The following is a 26,552-nucleotide window of genomic DNA, read 5'->3' on the forward strand; positions in this document are numbered from 1 at the left end:
CAGTAATAAATATATGACTTTATTTCAAATGTTCCAACTGTAGTCCTTGTGTTGTTGACAATAACAGTGCTAACAATTATTTCTTATTAATTTCAAAAAAATATGCGGCTAGTATCTGTTAAATAGGACAATATTTGTTGTATTAACTCGTGAATTTTCTGTAGTATCTATTCTTTTGAATTAATTTGAAGTAATAATGAATTTAAGTGTACAGCAAAGAATTGAAATACTTATGATAATTGGCTATGGAGACAGATCGCGAACTCAGATGGAAGTGTGTAACTTATTTAATGAAAAAAATCAAGAAAGACGCATAACGCAGTCAGCAGAAAGTAAGATTGAAAAGAAATTTTGAGAAAGTAGTACCGTTGAAAATGCACGCACATCAGGTCGTCCTTCTGTAGATTATGATACAAAACTAGATGTTCTACTCAAAAAAAATCCGTTTAAAATCTGTTTTTCCGTTAATCAGCTGTCGCCCCCATACGAACGACAACTCTCAGAAGTTGAGAAACTTGCGAGCTAAGGACTAACGAGGTCTTACTTTTTAACGTGTGATTCCTAACACGGTTGCAGAATCATCCCAGCTTCAACCAGAAAAATTCTCACGAGAAAAATATTTGGTCAAGGCAGGAAACGAACCCACGGTCTTCCGATCGTGAGTTGGGCGCACTACCACCGCGACCAATTCCCCAACTTGCTTTTGAAGAAGATGTGCACACTTCTGTTCGTAAGGTTAGTCGTGATTTCGATGTCAGTAAAACAACTGTAGACAAAATATTAAAATTGGAAAAATGGCATCCCTTTAGAATCGAACTTCTATAGGAATTAAACGAGGATGATTCAAATAGAAGAATAGAATTTTGTGAAGCCATGATGGATAACTGTCACCGAGACCGTCTCCTCGTAAAAATATATTTTTTTCTGATGAAGCCAATTTTACATTAAATGGTGGGGTCAACCGTCAGAATTGTAGGTACTGGGCCAAAGAAAACCCCCATTGGATGCGTGAGCGTCATACACAATACCCGCAAAAGGTAAATGAATGGGCTGGCATTGTAAGAAACAGGATCATCAACCCTTACTTTTTCGACGGTACTTTAGACGAGCCAACATACCTTCAGCTTTTAAGGGGATATATTGTACCTACTTAATTAATTTATTCCCCAGTAGAATTAATCCTGGAAGTTTTGATGAAAGTTAATGGTTTCAACATGATGGTGCGCCTCCACACTATGATGCAGATGTTCGAAGGTATCTCGACCAAATGTTTACGAATCGATGGATTGGTAGACGTGGACATATTGAATGGCCAGCGAGGTCGCCAGACTTAAATCAGTTGGACTACTTCATGTAATGACACACTGTATAATCTTATACCGGTGGATTGGTAGACATCCACCAGAAAAATACTGAAACACTATTAAAAAAATCACTTCTTGTAAATCCACTTTATAATATTGAAGATGTTTTTTCCTATATATGGACATAATATTTAGCACTGTCTATTTAACGTACTACCTTACACGAAGCCTAGAATTCACTACTTCTATTTCTACATAGCTTTACAAATTTTATACATTTTTATTTTAGTACACCTTAGTCTTGTCGTACCTACACAATTATGTTGTGAATAATAAACATTTTTGTAATTTTTAAAGGTCAAGAAATATCTTATTTTATCTTTATCACCATTTTAGACAATTTCAAATAAGAACCGATCATTTTTACGGTTTCAGGGTTCTACTTTACATGAATTTTAGGAATTAGTTTATACTTTACTTTGATGTCGATAAAAAAAAATGTTAAGAGTATCCGATTTTTGTTTTTTGTTGTGTTTCACTTCAGTTTTTTTGTAACGTACCAACACCCTTTTCATTTTTTATTTCAACTCTCATTTTTTGTTTATAGTCCAGTGGTTGATGGTTATATGCAAACTCGTTGTGGTTCGATTTTTAAACTTCACTCACGAAGGTTACATTTTTATCAGTAACTACATTTTAAATAATTATGCCATACTTGTATTTTACATTGAATTATAGAATATGAAGCTGAAATATGAACGTTGTCGATTCCATGGTGGTCCCCACGATCAATAATTAGACAATGGTTTAATTAACGAATCTGACAGGGCCCACTTCTTTCAAAATTGGACTTGATTCGATTAAAATTAATTGAACGAAATACTTGGTAACAGGATGCCACATTAAAACTGCCCAAAATATTAAGCTGGGCGTACAACAATCTATGCAGTTGTTTATTATTGAAGTGTTGCTTTTATTGGTCAGAACTGGTCCTGTTGTTCAGTATTTTGTATACCGGTTATTGGATCTACAAGAGGAGGCGATGTACAGATCTGGGTCTTCTCGATCTGCGCACTCCAGAAATTAAAAATGGTTCAATAATGAATCACCATTTTTGTTTCATACCGGATAATAATAATCGTCTTTATTGTTACCCAGCTGTAGTTACATACAAATATTTAAATAAATTAGAGAGCTAGTTGCTGACAACAAAAGGCGAAGTTCAACTTAGTTAGCCCAAGTGCTACTGAGTTGTTCTTCCACTCAACCTCATTCATATATATATATATATATATGAATAGATAAGTACTTTCTGATCATTCCCATATTGATTTCAATTTAAGAGCTATATGGGAATGATCAGAAAGTACTTATCTATTCATATTTTGATTTTTATGGAATTATTTTCCAGCAGCTTGACTGCATTAATCTTTCTCGATTTTATATATATATATAATAACTAATAACTATAACTAATTTTCATAGAAAAATGCTAGTAACACTTATTTTTCGCAGTAATTGTTTTTAGTTATCATTGTTTATGTGCCTGATATCGATATTTATTTTTGTTTTTTACAGAAACACAGCGAATCAATTGAACCAGATATCCAGTTCAGTGAAAGAATCATTAACTTGACCAAAGTAGAGTTTAACAAAGAGGAAATTTCAACAATGTCCAAAGGACCGAAATATACACCAACAATAATTAATGAAAACAGTTTGGATATGTTGATAACAGATACAGTTATTGCAAGATAAATGAAGTAGTTCAGAACCATCCATTCTCTTTATCAAACAGTAGAGAAACAGGTATAATAAAAACTATTCAACAAAAAATAAGAAAAAATGATCTTGTTTTCACGAAAGCTGATAAATCGAATGTCATCGTTATCCTTGAACGAGAAATATATGTTCAGAAAATTGAATCAGTCATTCAAAATGAAAACCTTACTGTCATCAAGAAAGACCCAACAAAAAATAGTCAAAATGAACTGAAAAATTTCCTCTCGGATACTAAAATCATTTTCATGAAATCAGAGAAACGAAGAATCACCAACATGAACCCCTCTTGCCCTAAATTATATGATAAAAACACATAAAGAGGTTAACCCCATAAGATCGGTAGTTTCTTATATAAATAGTCCGGTAAGAAAACTAAGAATACGTCTTAACAAGTTTTTCAAAAATATTACCAATTTCGTCCCACCTCACAGCATCAACAATTCACTGACATTTGTAGAAAACATAAAGAACCAAACCACGCCACATAATTCAATTTTAGTTTCATTTGATATAAAGAGTATGTTCTCCAACACACCGTACAACCAGTGTAAGCCCCTCATTTTAGAAATATTAGATCAAGCCAAAGTAGACCATATCACTTCCTTTGAAGTTTCAATAGCTTTTGATGTGTGCCTAAATCAGAGCTGCCTACAGTTCAACAACAAATTTCATGAACAGGATTCAGGTTTACCAATGGGCTCACCCCTTAGTTCACTTTTAGCAGACATATTTATGAACAGCTTGGAGACCACTATAGTAAATTCCGACCTGGGTAAAAAACATATTCATTATTTATGGTACAGATATGTAGACGATATTCTCGCCTGTTTCAGAGGTACTACATGATAACTGAACAAGTCATGACATTCATTGATAATCTCAATAGCAACATTCAGTTCACACTCGAAACAGAGATAGAGAAACAGACAAATTACTTAGACCTGACCATTACACACAATCAGAATAAATTTGAGTTCAATGTTTTCAGAAAACCTAGCTATACATACATCACCATCCCAAGCGATTTTTTCCATCCAGACACTCATAAATTAGCAGCCTACAAATTCAATGTTGCACAGAGTATTCTCACTGCCTTTGTCTGCTAAGTATCTAGTTATGAAACTCTATATGATTACACAGATAGGTCATAATAATGGTTTCAACGCAGATACTATCCAGAAGTTAGCCAGGAAACAAAGCCGTAAATTCACTTACAGATTAATATACCCTCATGTCGAACAACCAGAAATCAAGAAATGGGTAACTCTAACATATTTTGGAAAACGAACAGAGATAATTTCGGGTTTCTTCAAAAAAAAACAATGTGGAAGTGGCATTCAGACCACGTGCCAGGTCATCTGATTTCATTTTCAATGCCAAAGATAAGGTGGACGAGTTGGAGAAATCTGGAATTTATGAGCTTAAGAGTCGGGAGTGTAATAGTGTTTATGTGGGACAACGTGGTCAAAATTTACAAAAACGGTATGCTGGACATGAAAGGTCCTTCAGACTTGGAAAAAATGATTCGATAACTCAATTATTTAGAATTCTTGGAAATTCACAAGCATAAACATTGCGGGTGCAACCTGTCAAATGATCAAATCGATTTAGTTTACTCACCGGTTTTTAAATTGGCAAATCCGCATTGTAAACTGTAAATTCAGGTACTCATTCAAGCCAACTCTATTAATACCTACAGGGGTGGTATATAAGGGCTAATGTAATGAATCATTGTTAGTTTAATGTATAAGTTTGAAACCGTCCTTATAGGACGAAATTGCAGTAACGTTGGTTACAAATAAAAGTGGTAAAAACATAGAAAGTTTCAATTCTCTTTTCTTCAGAACCAAAAATGCATTGCTGGACTCAACTTAGGCTCGTTCTCAGGCTTCTTAAAGAACAAGCCTGAGTTTCCCTTATATATGTCAGTGTTTAGCATTTCAGACAAATAAATTCAATACTAGATTTCAAAATTGAAATAATATACACAAAGTCAAGGCAAAACAAAAAATTTCAATCGATAATGTTATAGAATTGATATCATCTGTAGTTTGTGTCTTTTGAGTGCAATGCTACATTGTTCAAAACCCCGAATGTTCCTACTGAATGAGATACTTGGTGATTAAAAAATATCGAGCATTTATATGTTTTGTAATAACAACTTCGAGGATATAATACCAATTATTTATTGTTTTTTATTCGGGATTCTCACCTTTCTCAAACTTGAAAAGATAAAAATTGTCATGACTTTCTATATCAGAAATCACCTTGTACTACATCGAATGTTTCAACATTGACATTTTTCACATTTGACAACTCTTTTAACATCTGTCAAGAAAAATTAAGTGAATCGCAAGATACATTTGCTGTTCTCAATTAAGAATATGAGGGCAGATTTGGGTCTCCGAAACGTTAAGATTAGTATTTGTAGGTAGGTACAACTTATTTTTCATTTATAGACGTAGTCATCAAATACGAGGAGTTATTGATCAATATTGAGTTTTTTGTAAAAATATTTCGAATTTACAAAGTAACTTATCAGAGTGAACTGGAAAGTTTGCCATTACTACAACTGTATGAAGTTATCCATTATAATCTTCATCTTTTTTTCAGATTGTGGAAGGGAAAAATTCTAAAAAGATTGATAAAAAACCTTGATGGCTGAATGTAAAGAGAAATTGAGTAATTTCTCTGTATTTGTGTCTGTATAAATTCCCTATGAAAATTTCATGATGCATTCAAAAATATAGCAGGTAACGAATGATGTGCCAAAATAGTCCTCAACAAAAGAAAATAAATATTCCAAGCGCAGTAATAAAATTACATGTCCCTATAAATCCTTCACTTTCGAGAATCCAACGATAAAAAATGAAAAATCCCATCACCATCAAAATTAAACAAACGATAGCGCGGCATTTTATTGTCTAAATACTGACTTTTAATGTCGGCTGACTGTTGTAAATTCTCCCGTTTTCATCGACTACTTTTATTATTCTGATATTCTTTAGTACCAAATTTATGAACCAAAACAGTTCGAGCTGTATATCAAAATAACTCCCGGGGTACCAAAACACACTCCTAATAAATACAACATGGGCAGAGGTGAGGTAAACATGGCAAATTTAACACAACAAGTCTACTTCAAACTGTAATATTTCAGTGAATATTCATTCAATTTAATCGAAGTAAGCGCCATTTCAGGCCAGTCTCAACTTCCTACACTGTAGGTTAATGAACTGACACCTATCAGAAAACATGTATTCCCCTGGCTAATACCACGAAGAGCGTTGGATTATATCCGATAGGTGTCAGTGCAGGATTCTTCACTGAAGTTATTCCTGCATATGCTGTTGGCGATACAACTGCCGCAATAGATTTTCAATTAATGGAACACACTTGCAGACCGGTTTCGGGCTGTTTGGCCACTCGTCAGTGCAAGGTAATGTCTATCATCAACATAAAGTCGATGATTTCCGATAATTGAAAATCGAATTCCTTCAGCCACGGGGATAGTTGTCTTCTGATGGGTTGAAACTGGCCTCAACTAATTGTACTCTCAGAGGATTTGATTTATAGCCAGTCTTCAATTATGCCCACTGACCATAAATATTGCACTTTTGACAACTCAACATAAGGCGATTAAATCAGTCAGCATAAAAAGTGGTGCTATGGATTCAATGAAGTCGACAAAAGCCGTTTGTGCTTGGTCCTGATACAGGGGAAGGTTCTACCGGTGAGAAAGTTATGGAAGTGTTTGAAAAGATGGTAGTCGTTTGACGAGAGGTCTGCGGAGTATCGTGGGTAAGGCAGAACTTTGACTCTCAATTACTTCAATTTTCGATCAGTGATTTGTGAAACGTGCAGATGGGCGTTGTTTGGCCCCGTTGCAAAAAGTTCTACTGTCTCATAGCAGCCGTTGATCACCATACAGGAACCATGGTCTTCTTTTTGGAGGGTTTTGCCTTCGGTAAGTGTCTGGGTGGCTCATCGTTTTGGTTGCGCAAAAGCAATCGTCGATCATTCTTCCACCTTTCCACACACCGTTTGTGATGGGTCGGTCTCCACCAGTCTTCAAAACCTTTTCCTGGAATAATGTAGTTCGACCACTTCAAGGATCATCTTCGCCGCTAAAATCTCCGGCAGGAAAATTTGAAAACTAACATCGAATAGCAGCGCGTTCATTAACACAATTTTTGCCAAATGCCTGGTTAATTTTTCGAACTGTTTCGGCAGCGATTTGGTTCAAATTGAATTCGTAAAGGAAATATGGCCGGAAACAAACGAATAGCTACTACCTAGATCAACAAACATCCGACTTTCATGGGCCATGGAAAACCCCTTGTCCTCCTACTTGGCAGACCTGTTCATGAACAGATTCGAAATGGAAACCAAAGAAAATTCAAAGTATTGAGGACTTTGTTTCCTTTTCAAATAATAGATGTCCATCAATAAAATTCACGTATGAGTTAGAAAATAAGGGACAACTACCATTTCTTGACGTTGTGGTAATGATGAGGATGAAGGGTTAGAATACGATATATTTAGAAAAGAAACAAGCACGTACAGGTATATTCCTGACAGTTCATATCACTATGAACAGCACAAACGTGCTGGGTGGAATTTTTAGTGCATCGTCTTTTGACTTTTCCTCTAACACATGATAGGTTCACAAAAGAAAAACGTACAATACACGAAATAGCAGTCACTAACTCCTGACGAATACTTCACAACCCTAGAACATGAAGTCAATATCTTCACCAACTAAAAAATGACGGAACATTCAATAATTTCCTGAAGACAAACACATTAATATCTGCCATATGGCAATTCCAACAACCCGATAAGGTTTGTTAAGTTATTTTTTGTTTATAAAAACGCCAAAAAATGTCAGTACGACAATGAGCATCATTGTTAAGTTAGAATATTCTCATTTAGTTTTCGGTTTTACTAGTAGAAAGGTACCACGTCAACAATCTCTAAAATGGTCAATTCTCGTCCACCGGAAGAAAAAATTGAAGCGATTTTTACTTATGGTGCGACGCGTAACTTTCACGAGACCGAAAGGATTTTGAATGAACGTTTTTCGAATCGTCCTATCTGTAGAAAATATTTGAGGGAACTTGTATCCAAATTCAGTATAGTAAATCTTGAACAGTCTACTCATTCCGTCGGGAATGTTTGTGAGGTATCTCATTCTACTGTATGGAGACTTTTGAAGAGGAATAGGTATCATCCATACAAAATTAAAATGGTACGCCATTTAACTGAAGATGATCCTGATCTAAAAACAGAAATCATGACGGAAACCATTGCAACGCTAACTATCTCCACAATATTTGTTTTAGTGACGAATGTACATTTTTTTAAACGGCAATGTTCACAGACAAAATTTCCGTAATTGGAGTGACACCAACCCTTACGTTTTTCGGGAAACACATACCCAATATCCAGAAAAAAATAACGTTTGGGCAGGAATATTGGGAAACCATATTGTAGGACCTCTATTCATTCATCAAAATTCAACAGGGGAACTGTATTTGAATATGCTGGAAACTACTGTTGACCCTCTCATCACTGAAATCGTCGAAGCGAATCCTAATGAATTCGATAAGAATATTGTATTCCAACAAGATGGAGCACCACCACATCACTCCAGACAAGTAAGAAACTATTTGGATACTACTTTTCCCGGTCGTTGGCCAGCCCGCTCGCCAAATTTGACACCTTTGGACTTTTTTATGGGGCTATTTGAAGCAAAAGGTGAGAGAAACAACCTGCTTCAATATTGGATATACGGCAGAGAAAAATAAATATTTGTAGAGATATTGACGTTACTGTGTTTGAAAATGTTCGGCGTGAAATGTCGGATAGATATGTTAAGAAGTTCAAGGCAACCATTTCGAGCATCTTCTGAACTGACCCTTAGCCATACCTCATATTATGTAGTTAAATGTTAATGTTAATGAATCGAAGAGGTTTTGTATCAAAGTGTATAATATTTTAAAATTCTTGCAAAGCGCTTTCGACTTTCGTCATCATCAGTGCTCACCTGAAAGTAAGTGATCTAGTTGAAAAGGGAATTTAGTGAAATTGAAGTTGTAAAATTTTTCAAGGTTAAGAAATTTGGAAAAATCGTTTGAGATTACTTACTTGTCAGGCAACAGGAAATATCAAGATAAGTGAATTGTACATTGTAATATTTGAATTATATAAAACAAAATAGGTTTATAGCCAAGAAAATACATTTTTGGATTGAGGCCATGTGGTTCAGTCAAAGTATCTTATGAAGAAGGACAACTTGAGACAGAATGTGTCAAGTGTCATGTTAAAATAATGGTACCAACTTGAGGAGTGATCCATTATGGGTTTGATTGAATATGTAGAGGAAAAATATTGAATAAATTATATTAATAAACTGTGATTAATTAATAATTCATAATCCTCTTATGAAGGGGAATGAAATCTCTGTTTAAGTTTACTTGAGTATTCAAACAATGATTATTGTTGGAAAGTTCTTTAGAAATCTCCAACTCTTCAAACAAGTCAAGTCTAAGGAAATTTTTATTATCTATTTTATGTAATATTTTGGAATTTCTGTTGGGACTAAAGTTGTGATTATGAAATTTTATGTGGTGGCCAAAAGCAGATTTATCAGGTATTTTTATATGTTCATTAATAGGAGTGAAAAGAGGTCTACAGGTTCTACCAATGTAAAATGCCGAACAATCAGAACAGTTAAGCTTGTAGACTCCACTTCTGTTTAATTTGTCTTTAGAATTTACTAAAAAGTTACTTAAGTTGTTTTGAGATTCAAAGGAAATTTTTGTACTAGGTATGGTATTTTCTATAAATTTGGAAATAACAGTACACATATTTTGATCAAAATAAGGTAAGGAAAAATATCTCACAGAAGGTGAATTAACTATGGTGGTGGAGTTAAAGGCCAATCTTCTATCTGATCTGAGTTTAAATTTACTAATTAATTTGTGAATAATGGATGGTTGATAACCATTGTTGACAGCAATCTGTTTTAAAGTATTCAATTCTAAATTGAAATTGGAGGGAGATAAGGGAATGTTCAACAATCTGTTGACATAACAATTGAAGGAAGCCATTTTATGTTGCATGGGATGAAATGAATTGAAAGGAATGACATGATCAGTCTGAGTTGGTTTTCTGTAAATGGAAAAATCTAGTTTGTTGTTAGTTTTTGTTATAGTAAGATCTAAAAAGTTTAATTTATTGTCTTGTTCTATTTCAAATGTAAATTTGATTTTTGGATGTAAGTTATTTAAGGAGTCAAGGATATCATGTGCTACATTAGAGTTGCCATCTATGTGGCAACTTCAAAAAGATGTGTAAGACCCTCCTTTCCTCCTTTGAGTTGACCCGTTCAAAAAATAAAAGGTAGGGGACATTAAAGAAATGCACTGTATACTGAAGGTATTGGAGAAATCATCTTTAGAAATTCTTTGGAGAAATGTTTTAAAATGTATTAGAAACATTATTCAATAACAACTCGCCAGTAAAGGCGAGGACGACTTCCCCTACAAAGATGCAATCCATGTTGAAGGTTGGTTTTGCAACGGACGACTTTGAGGAGACTCGTTTCCTCTTTGATATTTGAGGATTGAGTCTTTCGTCGATCACATAGATGGCGTAAATGTTACTGTCTTTACTTTCAGGCTTGATCTTTTTAGGACACTTCAGTGGTTCAGCCTAGCATTACTGATGATACCTTGGTGGGTCGAAATAGAGCGGTCTGGTGTTGGATTGAAAGCTTATTGGTTTGCTCTGCAAAAAAGATGCAGTGAAAATCAGAGGACTCATTGCGTTTGACGGTTGATGTTAAAGCTCAGTTTCCCTTTCAGGCTTGATCTTTTTAGAGCAGTTCAGTGATTCTGCCTAGCACCACTAATGAGACTTCCAGGTCGAAACAAGTCCATCGACTGACAGTTTCTCAATTTCCGAAAGTTTGTTCCGATACCGTGAGCATAGTGCAGTGCTGGCTATCACAACTCACTTAAAATCTTTCTCTGACTGAAAGATCTCTTCAAAAATGGGACTGATAATTCACCTAATAGGAACGTTATTACCACAATTTTAATCTTATCGGCTCATTTTGACAATGTTATTACTAATGCCTTATTTTTGTTGGTATCAACAAATAATTATCCATTCCAATGATTACCTAAAAATTTCAAATTGTAAATTCATACGCCTTCAATCGATTTATCGTTTCTGTAAGAATTTTATGACAGAAAAGTTGCATGCCATGATATCAAATAACATCAGACTTTATTGCTGAATCGTCATTCAAGACTCCAATGAAAAATTTCGTAATAAATTCGCAGATAAATGTTTTATATTGTTCTTGGAATAGACAATGGCCGTTTTGACGAGTGTCACTCAAAGCAGACTCGCAAGGATTTTATTGGAAATATTATTGATGTATGAGAGATTGCTCGAACTTTTGAGAATTATTTGAATGGCTGTCAATACGGGGTGTCTCAGACATTTTGTAGATAGTCTAATTGTACATTACTGTATTTGGTAGGTACTGAAAAGCCAATAAGGCAAATGTTTTACGACGAAACAAAAGATGTCTACCAGTGAGGATGACAGTGATCCAAGTAAGTGAAATTTTACCTCTTTTATTACTATATTATGTAGCAATCCTGTGAATAATATCTGAATAAATTCCATAACGAATATTTGGAATACAAACTGAATTGAGAAAAATGGTTTTTGTACATATAAAATAATTTGTTTCGAAAGTATGTTTCTATTGTAGTTGTTTCGAGAGATATTTTCCTTTCAGTTTGTATCTGAAAGTTGATTCTTTGTAGAAAACCAAAAACTTTTTGACAAGTTTGAAAGCCGTTCTGCTCCATAATGGTAATAAAACACCTTCTATTCCTCTTGCACATGCAGTTGCTCTGAAGGAAACATACGAAAGTATGGCACTTATTCTAAGTGCAATAAGTTATAATACGTATAAGTGGCACATATATGGTGATCTAAAAGTCGTAGGACTATTGCTATAGGTCTTCAAAGATTTACGAAGTTTTATATAAACGAAAGTCAACATTTGCAGAAAGGTTATGCACAAAAGACTTCATTTGAGTGTTTTTTCATGTGTATTGTGAATAAAGTCTGTTATCCTCAAAATATATTGTTTTTCATGTTTTGATTTTTCATTTCCCTATAATATGTGAAATTTTTTGTATAAAATAAAAATAACTGTAACTCGAAATTTTTACGTGTTGGAAAATTTTTGATGTTGAAGTCGCTGTCAAGATGCTTCAAACTCCCATGTATAGCCATTATAATATTAGTCACAATTTTTTTTATTTGTTGGCTAGTGTTAATTATATATCAATTTTTATTTTCTCTCCTTCAAAGTAGTCCCCTTCAGATATAATACACTTATGCCGGCGGTTTTTCCAATCCTCGAAACAGTTTTTATACGCACTTTTTGGTATGTCATTGAGCTCTCTTAGCGATTCGGTTTCTATCTCCTGAAACATCAAAAACCGTCGTTCTTTCATAGGTCTTTTCGATTTTGGGAATAGAAAGAAGTCGCAGTGTGTCAAATTTGATAAATACGGTGTCCGAGGCATGATTTCGGTGTTGTTTTCGACCAAAATATTACGAAAAAGCAATGGCCACTAAGCAGGTGCATTATCGTGATACAAAAGCCAAGAATTGTTTACGCCTCTCGAAAGCGGCGTATAACTTCAAGATAATACTTCTTATTGATCGTATAAGACCATGTGGCAAGAACTCCACGGTGGTCGAAGAAAACAGTGAGCAAAATATTGAAGTTTGATCGAACTTAGCGCGCTTTTTTTGGTCTTGACTCCTGGGCTCTTCCCATGATTTGTCGTCATTAATCACCTTTATAGGTAAATCTGTATCGCCATTAACATCATTCAACAATTCCTGAGCTCATGCTCATGCGAAGGTTGTTTGGTCAAAATTCAGCAATTTTGAAAGGAACTTTGCTGCATCACGCTTCATGCCCAAAATTTTCGAAAAAATTGCATGGCATGAGCTAACCGATATGCCGACATTCTCAGCAACTTCTCTGATAGTAACTCGACGATTCTCCATAACAATTTTCTTCACTTTCTCAACATTTCAATCGGTTGTTGATGTGCTTGGGGATTCAGGACTAGCATCTTCTTTCACATGAGTACAATCACCGTATGCCACTGTCAACATTTCAAGTGTTTTTGAGCACTCAATTCCAGTTTTTCATACAAAATTTTATGCAAATTCTTTCATCTATTTTTCCTAATAGCAGAAAATCGCCGAACAAGCAAAACACTACAAACTTTTAGCCTCCCACCAACAAAGTAAACATGCTCAACAGTTGAAAGTGTGAACATATGTTCCAAACAAGTGGACCAACATAAGAAAGTGAAAAAATCGCTAATCGAATGTGCGTAGCCCGCCAAATTTACCGGCTTCATAAATCAACTTTTTTGTCATTGTTACTCATTTTATTCTTTTATTTTTATATTCAAGTATTACCTATTTATATATTTCAAAGAGTATATTGCTAATAGGAATATGACGTTTGTAGAAAAGTTACCCAAGTAACTTTACTTTCATTTTGTGGCTAATAACTCAAGCAAACAACTGTGTTTGGCCACTTTCATGATGGATTTCTCTCCAAACATCGTAAAGTAGAAGCGGTTACTTAATTAACGAGACAGTGGAGTTGTAACTTCCAAAAAACTTCAGGAATATTTTTATATCTGCAAAACCTCATGTTTTGTGACACTCGCAATTATATATCCGTAGGAGAAAGTAGTTATTTCAGATTGGCGTTTTCAGTTAATTTCTAAAATAGGTGTCGAAGAAGTATTTTTGATTCTCCTGTATGTCAGAAACGGACATGAAATCGAAAATTTCAAAGAGCACGTCACTTTTTATTTCTAGGTGGACTAATTCTGATATGAAAATCATACCCGAAACTTCACCCCTCTGCGTTCAGCAACTACCACCCTATTTTGTTCAAGGGCATGGGGGGTCGAGTGATACATTATTTGAAAGGTCTTTTGTCCCACATTACCTCTGTAATTTTTTTCGAAATTGGTTCATTCGTTATTGAGAAATTAAATGTTGAACGTTTTATTTAAGAAGAAACAAAAAATTCGCTGTAGTGTTGAACGTTTTATTTAAGAAGAAACAAAAAATTCGCTGTCGTTCATTTTAATAAGGAAATCAACAACAAAGAGTATCAGTGGAAACAAAATCATCGGATAAATTGTTCAAAAAGGCCTTCATCAAGTTCCATACAATAATACAGTCTACTCTTGGTAGCCAGGCGGTTCGACGTGGGTGCTTTATTCACTCACTCGAATTGATTGCCGTGTTGGTCGGTGGTTCAAGCCCTAGTCTGAACGATCGATTTTCACTTGCTATCGTCCAACCCGTGTTAAGAATCACACGTTAAAAGGTAAGATCTCGTTAATCCTTAGCTCACAGAAGTTTCGACTTCTGAGGGTTGTCGTTCGTAGAGGTGCGCCGGAAAATTGGATTTAAACAGAAACTCTTGAAAGCGTTCTGTACATTATTCAAGATGCAATCGGCATTCCCGAACAATTCTCTGTCGCGGGTCTTCTACATTTGTAAGCTTAGTAGATAGAGTACACTTTCGACTTCAGGTGTCCCAACAGAAAGACGTCCATCGATGTGAGATCAGGTGATCTAGCTGGTCACTCCACTGGAGCCCTTCTGCTGATCCAACGCATTGGAAAAGGTTCGTCCAGAAACTGTCTCACCCTAACATCAAAATGTGGGGGTGCACCATCCTGCTGAAATGTTATTTCATTTTCTACTAAATTGTCATCATTTTCTTAAATTCGGGTAATCATAGGATCTACACAGTTATAATATATTAAGGTATGTGTCTCCATTGAGATTCCTTCAATGAAGAATCATCTAACAATAGGATTACCAAGAATGCCGGCCCAGACATTCAATTTTTGTGGATTTTGTGAATGTGTTTCCATCACCAAATGAGGGTTTACATCGCTCCAGTAACGACAATTATGTCTATTCATTTCACTATTCAACATGAAACAACTTTCGTCTGAAAAACATATTGTATAATGGGTTATTGGTCATTTTCTCGCTGAACACCTCACAAAACTGAAGTCGAAGATCAGGATCATCTTCGTTCAATTCCTGAACTAGCCCTATTTTGAGAGGATGAAATTTGTAGGCTTTCAAAATCCGAAAAACACTAGTAGCTGATACACCAGACGCTCTAGCTACTTGTCTGATGGATTGTCGAATATCCATTTGTACATCTCCCAAAACTGCAATTTCAATTCCGTCATTTCTAACAGGATACGATACTTCATGTTTTCTGTTGTGAACAGAACCTGGAGTTCGAAACTTATCTATTAACTGTTCAACGTATTGATGACTCACGTTGTGGTCTGCATGATTCGTATTATAAATTCTTGCAGCAGCTTTAGCACATTCATTATATTGATTGATTCTTTCTTCAGTAAAATAAATCATGTTGGAACACAGCGAACAAGAATGACTGAATAATAATTCGTGAAGAAGTGACAGTGGCCAACTATCTACTTTTTAATCTGCGACAACAAAATTCAACAAAAACTACCAGTGCAGAAAAAAATGTCAGACAGTTGTCAAGTTGACTAATTTTCGTTGCGCTAATTTCGAAGTGTAGCATCTATCTTTCGAGATGGAACAAGTTATAGAAACGATTTTCAATTTTACGAAAGTTCCTAAAAAGCCAAAAGAAGCAAGTCTGGCTATAATATCAACTATTATAGAATACTATGAAATAAGTAGTACCGAATTAGTGAAAGCATATACATTTTTTTGCAAAGAGAATGGACTTGAATTTGAGAAACAAAAAACCTTTAATTCATCGTCTTATCGACCCGACTCTGACATCAGCGATCTGGGCAGCGACGATATTATGTCGGGCGAAGAAAGTCAAGCGGCAAAGGTCCCAAAAAAGAAGAAAAAAGAGCCAGAAACGGCTCAACAAATCAAACAGTTAAAACCCGGTTTTTCCCAGACTAAATGGACCAATAAGCCAAAATCAAATAAAACCACACCCGCCTTATCACAAAAGCCAGACGTGGCACTGGAAGATCAAATTCAAAAGCCTACTCAGAAAACTGAGTCGGCAAATACAGAGGAAACAAAAGTCCCGCCACCTGACTCACTGGAAGTAGGCGACGAAGAACTAGTAACAGACACCCCGAAAAATGACCGGGCAGAAACACACAAAAAAGCTGATAAGCCTCCACCTATAACCATCCGCGCAAAAGAAAAGTGGAAAGCTTTTAACACGATTGCTGCTGCGCAAAACATCTCCATATTGCGGGCGGTGAATACAACAGATGGAATTGAAATCCATCTTAAAAATACAGATGATTATAGAAGAATTACTCGGATCCTCGATCAAGAGAAAATACCCTACCACACCTATACAATGAAAAGCGAAAAACCACTCAGAGTAGTTTTTCGCGGAGTCCCGGAGTCCATAGAGTGTGACGACATCAAGACCGAACTCCAGGGCAAAGGATTTGAGATCCTTTCCGTAGCCCGCCTGAGTAAAGCTAACAAGGTACCGATACCGTTCGTGCTTGTTTTGGTCCCAAGGAGCCAAAACAAAATATATGAGATCACCGAAATTCAAAACGTGCGTGTGAGCGCTGAAACACAGAAGCCGAGAAACCGAGCAGGGCAATGTTACAGATGCCAAAAGTTCGGTCAAACGCAACGCAACTGTGAAGCAGTTCCAGCCTGCGTCAGATGTGCCGGACGGCACATGACCAAGGAATGCAAACGACCTAAAAACTCGCCCTTGCGATGTTTTAATAACTGCAAGGGAGAACAACCAGCGAGCTTCCATGGGTGCCCAGAACGTCCTGAAAATAAAAGGGCCTCAGATAGGCCGGATGAAAACAGACAGACCACAAACTCAAGGACTGTCGGAAGAAACACAATCAGGAGCGACGTCTCGTACGCGAGGGCCGTCTCAGAGAACGCCTGCAGCTTTCCTGAAGGTCTCCCAACGGCCTTAGTGTAGCTGCAGGCGCTTCTAGTGAAGTTTCCGGTACTGCAATCCATGCTTGCCGGAAAATAAAACAAGAAATAGTGCCTAAACGGACGCAAAGCCAAAGAAGTACGCTGCGACTTCCATACACAGGGCCAAAAGCCGAAAGAAGCCAACAGAGGACCATGCAATCCCCTGCCGCCCCGCCACAGGAACCCAAGAGAAACTCATACAGCCGAAAGTATAAGGGACCATAGGCCCATAAATCTGACTAAAATAAGATAACGAGTATAGTGCAGAAAAAACTAACAGTGTCATCCATTTCAACGTTTGCTAGTGATTAAATATATTCTACAAATCTAGAAGACCGCGACAGACAATTGTTCGGGAATGTCGATCTTTAATAATGTAAGGATCGTTTTCGAGAGTAGACTGTATTATTGTATGGAACTAGATGAAGGTCATTTTGAACACTTTATCCGTGTTGCCATTGATATTACTTTTGTTGATTTCCTCAATAAAATGAGCGACAGTGAATTTTCTGTTTTATCTTAAATAAAACGTTCAACATTTAATTTCTCAAAAACGATGGAACGAATGTCGAAAAAAATTAAAGAAATGATACTGGGACGAAAGACCTTTTAAATGATGTATCACTCAACCACCCATGCCATTGACAAAAATAGGGGGGTAGTTGCTGACCGCAGAGGGGTGAAGTTCCGGGTATGATTTCCATATCAGAATTAGTCTCCTTAGAAATAAAAATTTACGTTTTCTTTAAAATTTTCGATTACACGTCCATACAGGAGGCGTCAAGTTTTCGTTGGAACGCCCTGTATATCAATCGAATAAATCGTAATTTGAATTGATAGAATAAATTTGGAACTAGTCTTCTTGGATATTTTTTATTTTTATAAATTCATATGTGGCGATTCGTTCGGACTTCATTTCCAGTTAGAAAAAAACAATTACATATTTATGAAAATCAATAAACACACAATATCTTTCCGATTCACAAAGTTTTCACATAATCCTATTGCCTCATGAACATCACGGAGAATGTTTCAATGGAAGCGGAATAATAAAAAAGGAATAAATAGTACCTCATCTTAAATCTCTATTCGTCTATATTCGAGTGACACAAAAAACAAACCTTCTCAGAAAAAAACTATTCACCCATTGTCCTTTCTGAAAATTCAGTATAATCAAAGTCTTCACAAAGACCATTATGCGAATACATAAAATTAAAGAAATTACCATTTTTATTAACCTACACCAGTATTGATGTTTTTTCTCCGACCGCATTAAGTTGTCATTAAAGCCCACGGGAAACCCAAGTTTTTCTCTCAATCGTAGTGCACCAACAAGTAAGCAACATAAAAAAAGTCAATAAATATATGTATAAATAAATAAACACATTCAATCAGTGAAAGACAGAACAGAGGGTACATATATGGGAAACAACGTCATGTGTTATGTTGAACCAGTAGAAAACCTATTATTATTCTCAGCATTCCCAACGAAACGTTAAAATCCTTGTCATCAAAAAAATCCGGAAAGTATTACAACATCATTGTCGAAGTAATTAAGTGAAACACACATGTTTCCATGGTCGAATTTTTGCAAAAATCTTCTCAGCCTTGGTTGATCCTTTGTGTTCTGTCTTTCCCAAATTGTCAGTTTTGATAGGTAATTATATTTATACATAGAGCGTATGTTATTTACAGATGTTTTCTCAAGTATTTTGTGATTAAATGTACCTACTTAAACTATGTATTATATTGTATTTTGTAAACTGGTTACATGCAATGAGAATGTATCAAGTACGAATAACGATTTTAGAAATTAAAAAAGATTTGATTTCGTCCAGTTAGTCATTCTGAAAAGTTTAGAATGTGTTTCCATTAATCAATAAAAGAAATATTCGTGAAGAAAAAAGAATGTGAAAGTGGTAAAAATATTAAACGTAAGGAAAAATGAATTTCATATAAAAATATCAATGATCAATCCGAACGGATAAATTTGAAAACAAAATCTGAAAAAAAAACTTTAAAAAAATATTGTTATAGATTGAAATTGAATTTAGAAAGGATAGAAAATCGAGGAAACGAGGAAAGGAAATACAGGATGTTAATAAATTTGAGTTTTTGATGGAGGTGAAAAAACCTACTGAAAAAAATTGCATCGAACAAAACAGCACAGTTGTCCAGAATGTACTATGTTTGAGGTGATTATTGAAGTATTCAATTGTTATAAATACGGGGTATGTAGTGATTTTTTTATTCTTTCATATTGGTACACTCGTCTCGAACATATGTTTACAGTTCAGCACGTTCAGTTTATTGGTTTTTGAACAGATCCTAATTTGATCCTTATTATGTATTTTAATCTAAAACAAAATGTAAATACACGTCGAAACGTTATCATTTTTGAAAATTCGAATCAAGTTTCATTGCTCTTTCAATTCCTACTACCTGTCACAAGGATTCTGAAGAATATCAGGTGTCAGTAGCGAACCTCGCCTGGTAATTTCTTGTTGTGAATTATTCCAGTAGCTGCCTGCATCCTCATAAAAAAATCCAGTGAAGTCATATCGGGGCATCTGGGTGACCATAATGTAGAACTTCTCCTCCCAATATATCGATCAGGAAAGACAACAAGGATAGTCAATAACGAAGACATTAATGTTGCAGTTCTAGGCCGTGTTTCCTTGAACGAAAATTCACGGTCTTTGACTGAGTTGTCCCAGGCATCAAGATTCTTTTTAGAATTCATCATCAACACAAATTCCTTCCATACAAAATGAAAACAATTCATAAATTTTGTGAGATACTACAGGAACATATCGACAGTGACACTGTTGTTAGCCCACATGTTTTTTGGATGAATGGATGAATGTACCTTTTATACGAATGGGCAAGTAGAGCGTCAAAATTCCCGAAACTGAAGTGATTGAATTTCCATTATGGCACTTCAAACTCACGCCTAACATTTTCAAAATCTGAATATAATGAAGGATATGTCAGTTTGCTGATTACTGAAGTAATGCCAAATATAAACAAAGCCCTCCAGTCAGATCTCCTTTTTCAATAAGATGTGAATTCTTCTCTTTGCGTAGTACCAAATAACTTTCCTGGCTGATGGATCGGAAGGGAGGTTCTATAGAATGGCCACCTGTATCTCTGGATTTGACTCCACTAGCCTTTTCCTAAGAGGATGGTTGAAATTGAAAGTTAACGAGAGGTAGTGAATAGTTTAATAAGATGCTGTAGACAACTACCATCTGGTATTCTTCAAAACATGAACTTGCATACTATTGTATGATGAATTTTTCTGTTCAGAGTTGCATACAGAATTGAAAGACCTTTTGAATTTGAAAGGGTTGTATTTTCAGGAGTGACAAATTTTTTTCCAAAAAACCTTTCAAATATACTCGTAATGTCATTTGACCATAATTTCCATTGGAAACTTTGAGGGTTGTTATGGAGAAGGCTTATACAGGGTTGATTTTCATGTAGAAATGTGTCCCTTTGAGAACTACAGTGGATATTTTTAACGATTTAGTAGGCACTGAATTCTCAGGGAGTTTCTTTAATGAATAACACACGTTGTCTGTTATTCTATGGCCATTTAGGTGCGTGCGTATGATTTAAATAGAAGATGACAACAATGTGTTCATTATAATGCAATAATATTTCTGAGACTTTAGTGCCTACTATTATGGAATTTCTTTATAGTCATGTTCAATAATTCACGTTCACATTTTTATATCAATCCAGATGTAAAATGATGAGAATTCCCATTAGAAATCTTTCGAAAATGTATGTATATTTGAGTAAGACGACTTGTAAAATGAAAGTGTTGCAATAATAATGATACAATGACATGAAATTAGGGATTTTCATATTGATAAATATTTGTTTAATGTATATAAAATAGGTGGAACTCATAAACGTGAACGAATACTTTTACTCCCATTTCCTCCTCTCCGTTTAGCTACATCTCCTGAAGAAGCCAAATCGGTTGGTTGAACGCTCGTCGAGAATAGTAAATTTCAGTTTTGGTGTTGATGAAAAGTGCTTGTTTTGAATTTATAGTTGGCTTTAAAGTATAGCTTGACAATTACTCTTTGTGTAATCACTGTGCGTTTCAATATTTTTTCGGAGTTTGGGATAATTTGAACCTTAAACATTTTAATTTATCTTCTATTGAAGGATAACCAACAAACAACATATATTTCACCAGAAGGCAGTTTACATATTTTCCTTATCTAGCTCGCTTTTTTGATGATTTTTTTCAAACTTCTATAATTACATATGAATGTTGTGAATGTAAAAAGAAAATTATTGTGGATAATTCATATGTGGAATGTGATTTTTTGCAATGTAACATTCCACTTTTCTACTTTTCATATTATACTGTTTGTGAGACAATCTGAAACTCTTTTTTGTCAGTTTTGAATTGAATATTGTAACTTACCAATTATTAAAACATTTCTTGGTATTTCTCTGAGCAGTCTGCAGTCTATTAACCATCCATATTCTTTATTTATTAACGGAAAAACAGATTTTAAAACAGATTTTTTTATTGTGATCATTTTTATGTGGTATACAAATTAACATCAACAAGTGCTCTTTTCCTTTTGTTCAGTCATAGAATTGTTCTCATTCTCTTAGATTATTCACAGACATTTGATACGATAAACCACGGACTATTACTTTCTATTTTACGTTTCATAAGTTTTTCGGACAGTGCTATCAGTCTTATGCGTGATTTATTGACAGGACAGGTGTCAATATGTGGGGACAATATGGTAAGTCAGCGAGAGGAAATCTCACTTGTGGGGTTCTACAAGGGTCTATGCTTGGTCCCGTACTATTTAGTATATATACAAGTTATTTCATGTCGAGCATTACAACTTATAAAGTCCACTTTTATGTTGATGATACACCGCTGTATCACTCATTTGCTCCATATTTTGACATTAAAATAAAATATAGGACAGATATTCATAATCTCACTTTACTTCATAGGGGTCATATCTCGCTTCCACCTTATACGTCTGTTCTGAAAAAGCTGTACATACAATGTCTTCAAGCTTTATAATGAGATCGACCCATCACTTCGTACTATGAAAATATATTAATTTCGAAACAAAATGAGGGACAGTCTCTTGGCCAAGAATAACTCAATATTTCCACATGTAATATTTATACTTCAACATTTCTGAAATTGATTTCTTTTGCACGGGAACAATTATGATTGCACTTATGTTAACCTTTACCGAATTGTTTTCGGCTTCATTTTTGATTCGTGTTTTGAATTATTTCGTACAATTTTGTCATTTATTTTGAAACATTTTTAAGTTAATATTTGACCATATAATTCAATGCGAATTAAATAATACTAATTATTATTATTATTATGTAGGGTGTCTCCAGAGGCTCCAATAAATTCAAGACATCGCCAGAACACTTAGTGACACGTCTATCGTCAGACTTGAACCAGTTCGTTTCGTCTTTGACTAATGCGTAATAATGACCAGATTCAAGACTAGAAACACAGTGAACAATGACTGCATGAAGATTATAATAGTGGTCTGCAAGATTGAAGTGTTCATCTATTTCGAACCTTCGTAAGAATTTGGTGCTTCCTTCAGAGGTTGAGTCATGTTTGAAAATTATCAGTGTTATTATTAGGTAGAGTGGTACCTCAGCTATACTTGTTTTCTTATAATAGTCAGTCAGTTTGGCGCATGTTTGGCAGTTGATCATCACCCGTAAAAAGTTCCATGAACAACACTTGTAAAATGCTATTCATGTAGCAAGTGTTTCCTAAATCATTTAATCAAATTTTCTTTGCAAGATTTTCAGAATAACTGTCCAGTGATTCGTGGGGAAGAACATATGTTGAATTGTCCTTATGTTTTATCATAATTGTTGAATCTAATACACCTGCTGTCATCTGTTATCATATCAATCAAACTGTCTTAAGTTAATTTGTGTTCTGTCATATTTCAATAGTTGGGAAGAAGCAGAAGAATATGCTTTTGTTTTTGGAGTGCTATGGCAACATGAGTGTAGTAGAATGACGTTGCATTGTATGACAGACAGTAAAAGTTTGATTGCTTATTTATTTCGATTCGTTCTTCAATAAAACCAATCACATTTTGAAGTTGTGTCTATTTAAAAGTAAACAACCAAACAACATGTTTCACAAAATCTGTATTAGAACCATTTCTCAAGCTGCAATCGATCCTTCCCAGTGATAAAGGGTTTCGTAGAGGGATCGATTCGGCTTTTGCTTCATGAAGCTCTTCCACTGAAAGGTGCCCAGAACTACGAAGACTGCAGCTCATATTTGGGGGGCAAGAATGACCTGGCTTGTTTCAAGAAGATTTTAGTTCCGTACTGAAATAGGGCAAAGCATGATCTCATCAAAATTATGTGAAGGAGGGATAGTTCCAAGGACCGAAGCAGCATTACCACGTTGAATAGCAATACTAATTATTTCTATCAAAAAAAGTAGAACGGTAATCTTTTGTTGCTTAGCCTATTCTCCTTCCGAGTTCATGATTGAATAACAGAGACTCCGGGCCATAAACACCAAAAGTTTCAACCGCTACTGGATGGAGCAGATAGCCTCTGGAGACACTCTACATTTTGTTTATGGGGTGCTGCAGTTTTTTCCGGGTTTTCCTGCAGCTGTAAAAGCAAATGAGCCACTGGAATCAATGAAGTCGCCCCGGAGCGCCAGTTAATTTTTGTTTCATAATTTCATGCTAAGTATTAATTTCTTCTTTAGCTGCAGAATAGTTTGATGAATTTTGTTTATTTTATGTCACAATTTTTTTGGATTCTCATTCAGTATTATTATTATTATTTCAAACAATCCAATTTTGTTGAAAATGTATTTCTCAGGATGCATGTATTATACAAAATTTTATTGCAGTCTTGTTAGTGGGAACTTTTCCTCTTCAGAAAATACATTTTTAAATGAATATTATTCGACTCGAAAATACTGAACCAAACTTCATTAATGAGTTTTATTATCAAATATCAAAAAAGTTTATATTTCTTCTGATCAGATATTAGTTTCTTCAATTTCCTATAATCATATGAAAAAATGTTGTTCACACATATGCTTTGAAGAAAAAACTGTTGTGTAAAATCTTCAACGTTCATTGTGTATTGGAGTGAACAAAAAAGAGTAACCCACTGGTTACTTATAAGTCAACCAAAGTTGAAGGGGATCTACGAATAGCATAATGTATGTGTCTCAAAAAAATACCCTTTCGCAAAACGCAATCCCGAAAAGCTGCTGAACCAAAACTAAGAGCTCCTTTCCGACAATTAATCCCATCCTTGATAAAACAGGCTTATTTCACCAAATTTGTTCGAAAAGGTAAATACATTGCCCAAAAGCAAAAGAATAAAGGTTCGCCGGTAGGAAGATGCTCCACAAATAATTGTCTCTTGTTCGAAAGTACAATAGAATGCGAAAAACAGATATATAAAAGCTTCCTATTCAATCGGAGTTTTGAAAATTAAGCTTTAACATTTCATTAAGTTGCGTTGAGAGGTCCTACTCGACAGACCAGTTCATTCCTTCTTACCAATGTAATCGAGTATAATTCTCTATTGTCGATGGGACAGACGAATAAGAAATGTTTTCACGTCTGATGAGGTTTCTTGCAAGGTTTTTATGGGATTTCTTTTATTGTTACAAGGATATTTATTTGTCGGTTTGGTGAAGATTGTTGAGCGCTTTCATTTTCAGTTCGAACGGAATATTGTTGATGATTAATTGAAATAACTGACGTTATTGATGATAATAGAGTGTTTGAATTCTCTTGAAAATGTTGCCACTTAACTTTGAAACGATTTCATGAGAGGAGGGCGATATACAGGGAGATACAGAAATGAAATAGAGCGGTTTTCAGGAACTGTATCAATAGTTCGTCTTCCAAGCCAGGGTGACATTCAACCCAAAATTATCAAATGGCATAAAAGATGAATGAGATAGTGTTTTAAATTACCTGAATTTCTCTTCGAAATAGTATTCAAATTTTGAAATTTCGCCTATGAGAGGGAAACTTCTGAAGAAAGGAAGGAAGGAATTAATCAATTTCAAAAAACAACTCTACACAAACATGGAGAAGATTCCTCTAGCTGGGATGAATGTCATAACATCCCGCATCGATTCGTAATTTTATGACCCAATTGAGTACTTCATTTTATAATGTTGGTGATATTGGTACTGAAAACGCAAAAAGGCAAGTGTATGTATAAATTGATGGCTTTCTTTTTTCGTAAGATTCCCCTTTTTTGTATGAAGATGGATAAGTAGAAAGCTAATAGTTTTCTGTCCCAAAAATTATTGTCTCCTGAAAACATACTTCTTGCAATTTATATATTTGGGAGCTTGCTCATTTGATTGAATGTTCAAAATGATAACCATCTAGTGGCCCATAAAATAATAAGGAAGCTGTTGGAAACATCCACGCACATCACTAACTGTTTTCGAAGAGATTCGACGGCAGTAGACTACAATTTTTAATAAGTTTCGTTCAACAGATATTCTATTTCGAGAATTCATCATAAAAGTGAAGAAGCGATGAATCTAGTGGCTATTCAACATTGCTTCCAATCTTTTAATCCAGTGCTATGAGGAATGTCTAAATATTGACGAACGATGAAGATATGATGCGAAAGAATTGCATACTACTGAAACTTGAATAATCTTCAAAATACTGTTGATTTATATCAACATTTCGTGGGAAAGGTTATTCGGAAAATAACTGACATTTAATGCCTACATGATCCCCAAATTTAACGTCCTTTGATTTTTTTTCAAAGACAAAACACAAGTACTCCAGCAAAATCATTAAGACGCTATCAGAGCGGTGCCTATGCGAAAGTAGCGATTCACATTGGATTTGAATCGCTGGAAATTAAATCCATTTGGGAAAACGTTCTCAGGAAGTTTATTCCACATAAACGCAGTTCTCCTGATGAAAGAGTTCCTAAACAGTGAAGTTCGAGGTGTAGTGAGTTGAACCTCAATACGATGAGCAGCCACGTATTTCGCGTATTTCTGATATGTACCGCTCTTGGTGGAATCAAATGTGCCAAGTCACTTGAACACTTTCCGTGAAAGGATTTGTAAAAGAGAGACAAATCTCCCACTTTTCTTCGATGTTCCAGGCTATCAAGATTGCAGTGATGTTCGCGTCTCCAATCAGGCGGATGGCTCTTTTCTGGATGGAATCCAGTAACTTCAGGGTCTGTTTGGGAGCGGAACTCCATACATGAGAACACTACTCCAAAGAAGGTCTGATCTGAGCTTTATAAAGCATCAATAGTTGCTGAGGTGTGTACAGTTTTCTGGTTCGGAACAGTGTT

General features: G+C 35.2%; 1 protein-coding gene and 1 long non-coding RNA gene across 7 annotated transcripts in view; one reads left to right on the forward strand and one right to left on the reverse strand.

Annotated features, from left to right (window-relative positions):
• Positions 1-26,552, reverse strand: part of LOC111505585 (T-box transcription factor bifid) — a 658,624-nt gene that overhangs the window by 209,859 nt on the left and 422,213 nt on the right. The gene's annotated exons all lie outside the window — the stretch shown is intronic.
• On the forward strand, positions 5,305-11,720 carry LOC141480632 (uncharacterized). Its single transcript, XR_012464457.1, has 3 exons — positions 5,305-5,517; positions 5,700-5,839; positions 11,644-11,720. It is a non-coding gene; the product is annotated as an uncharacterized lncRNA (long non-coding RNA).

Source organism: Leptinotarsa decemlineata, unplaced genomic scaffold, assembly GCF_025532065.1.
Source record: "Leptinotarsa decemlineata unplaced genomic scaffold, Ldec_3_MD MMD2_P_RNA_scaffold_9, whole genome shotgun sequence".
Taxonomy (NCBI): domain Eukaryota; kingdom Metazoa; phylum Arthropoda; class Insecta; order Coleoptera; family Chrysomelidae; genus Leptinotarsa; species Leptinotarsa decemlineata.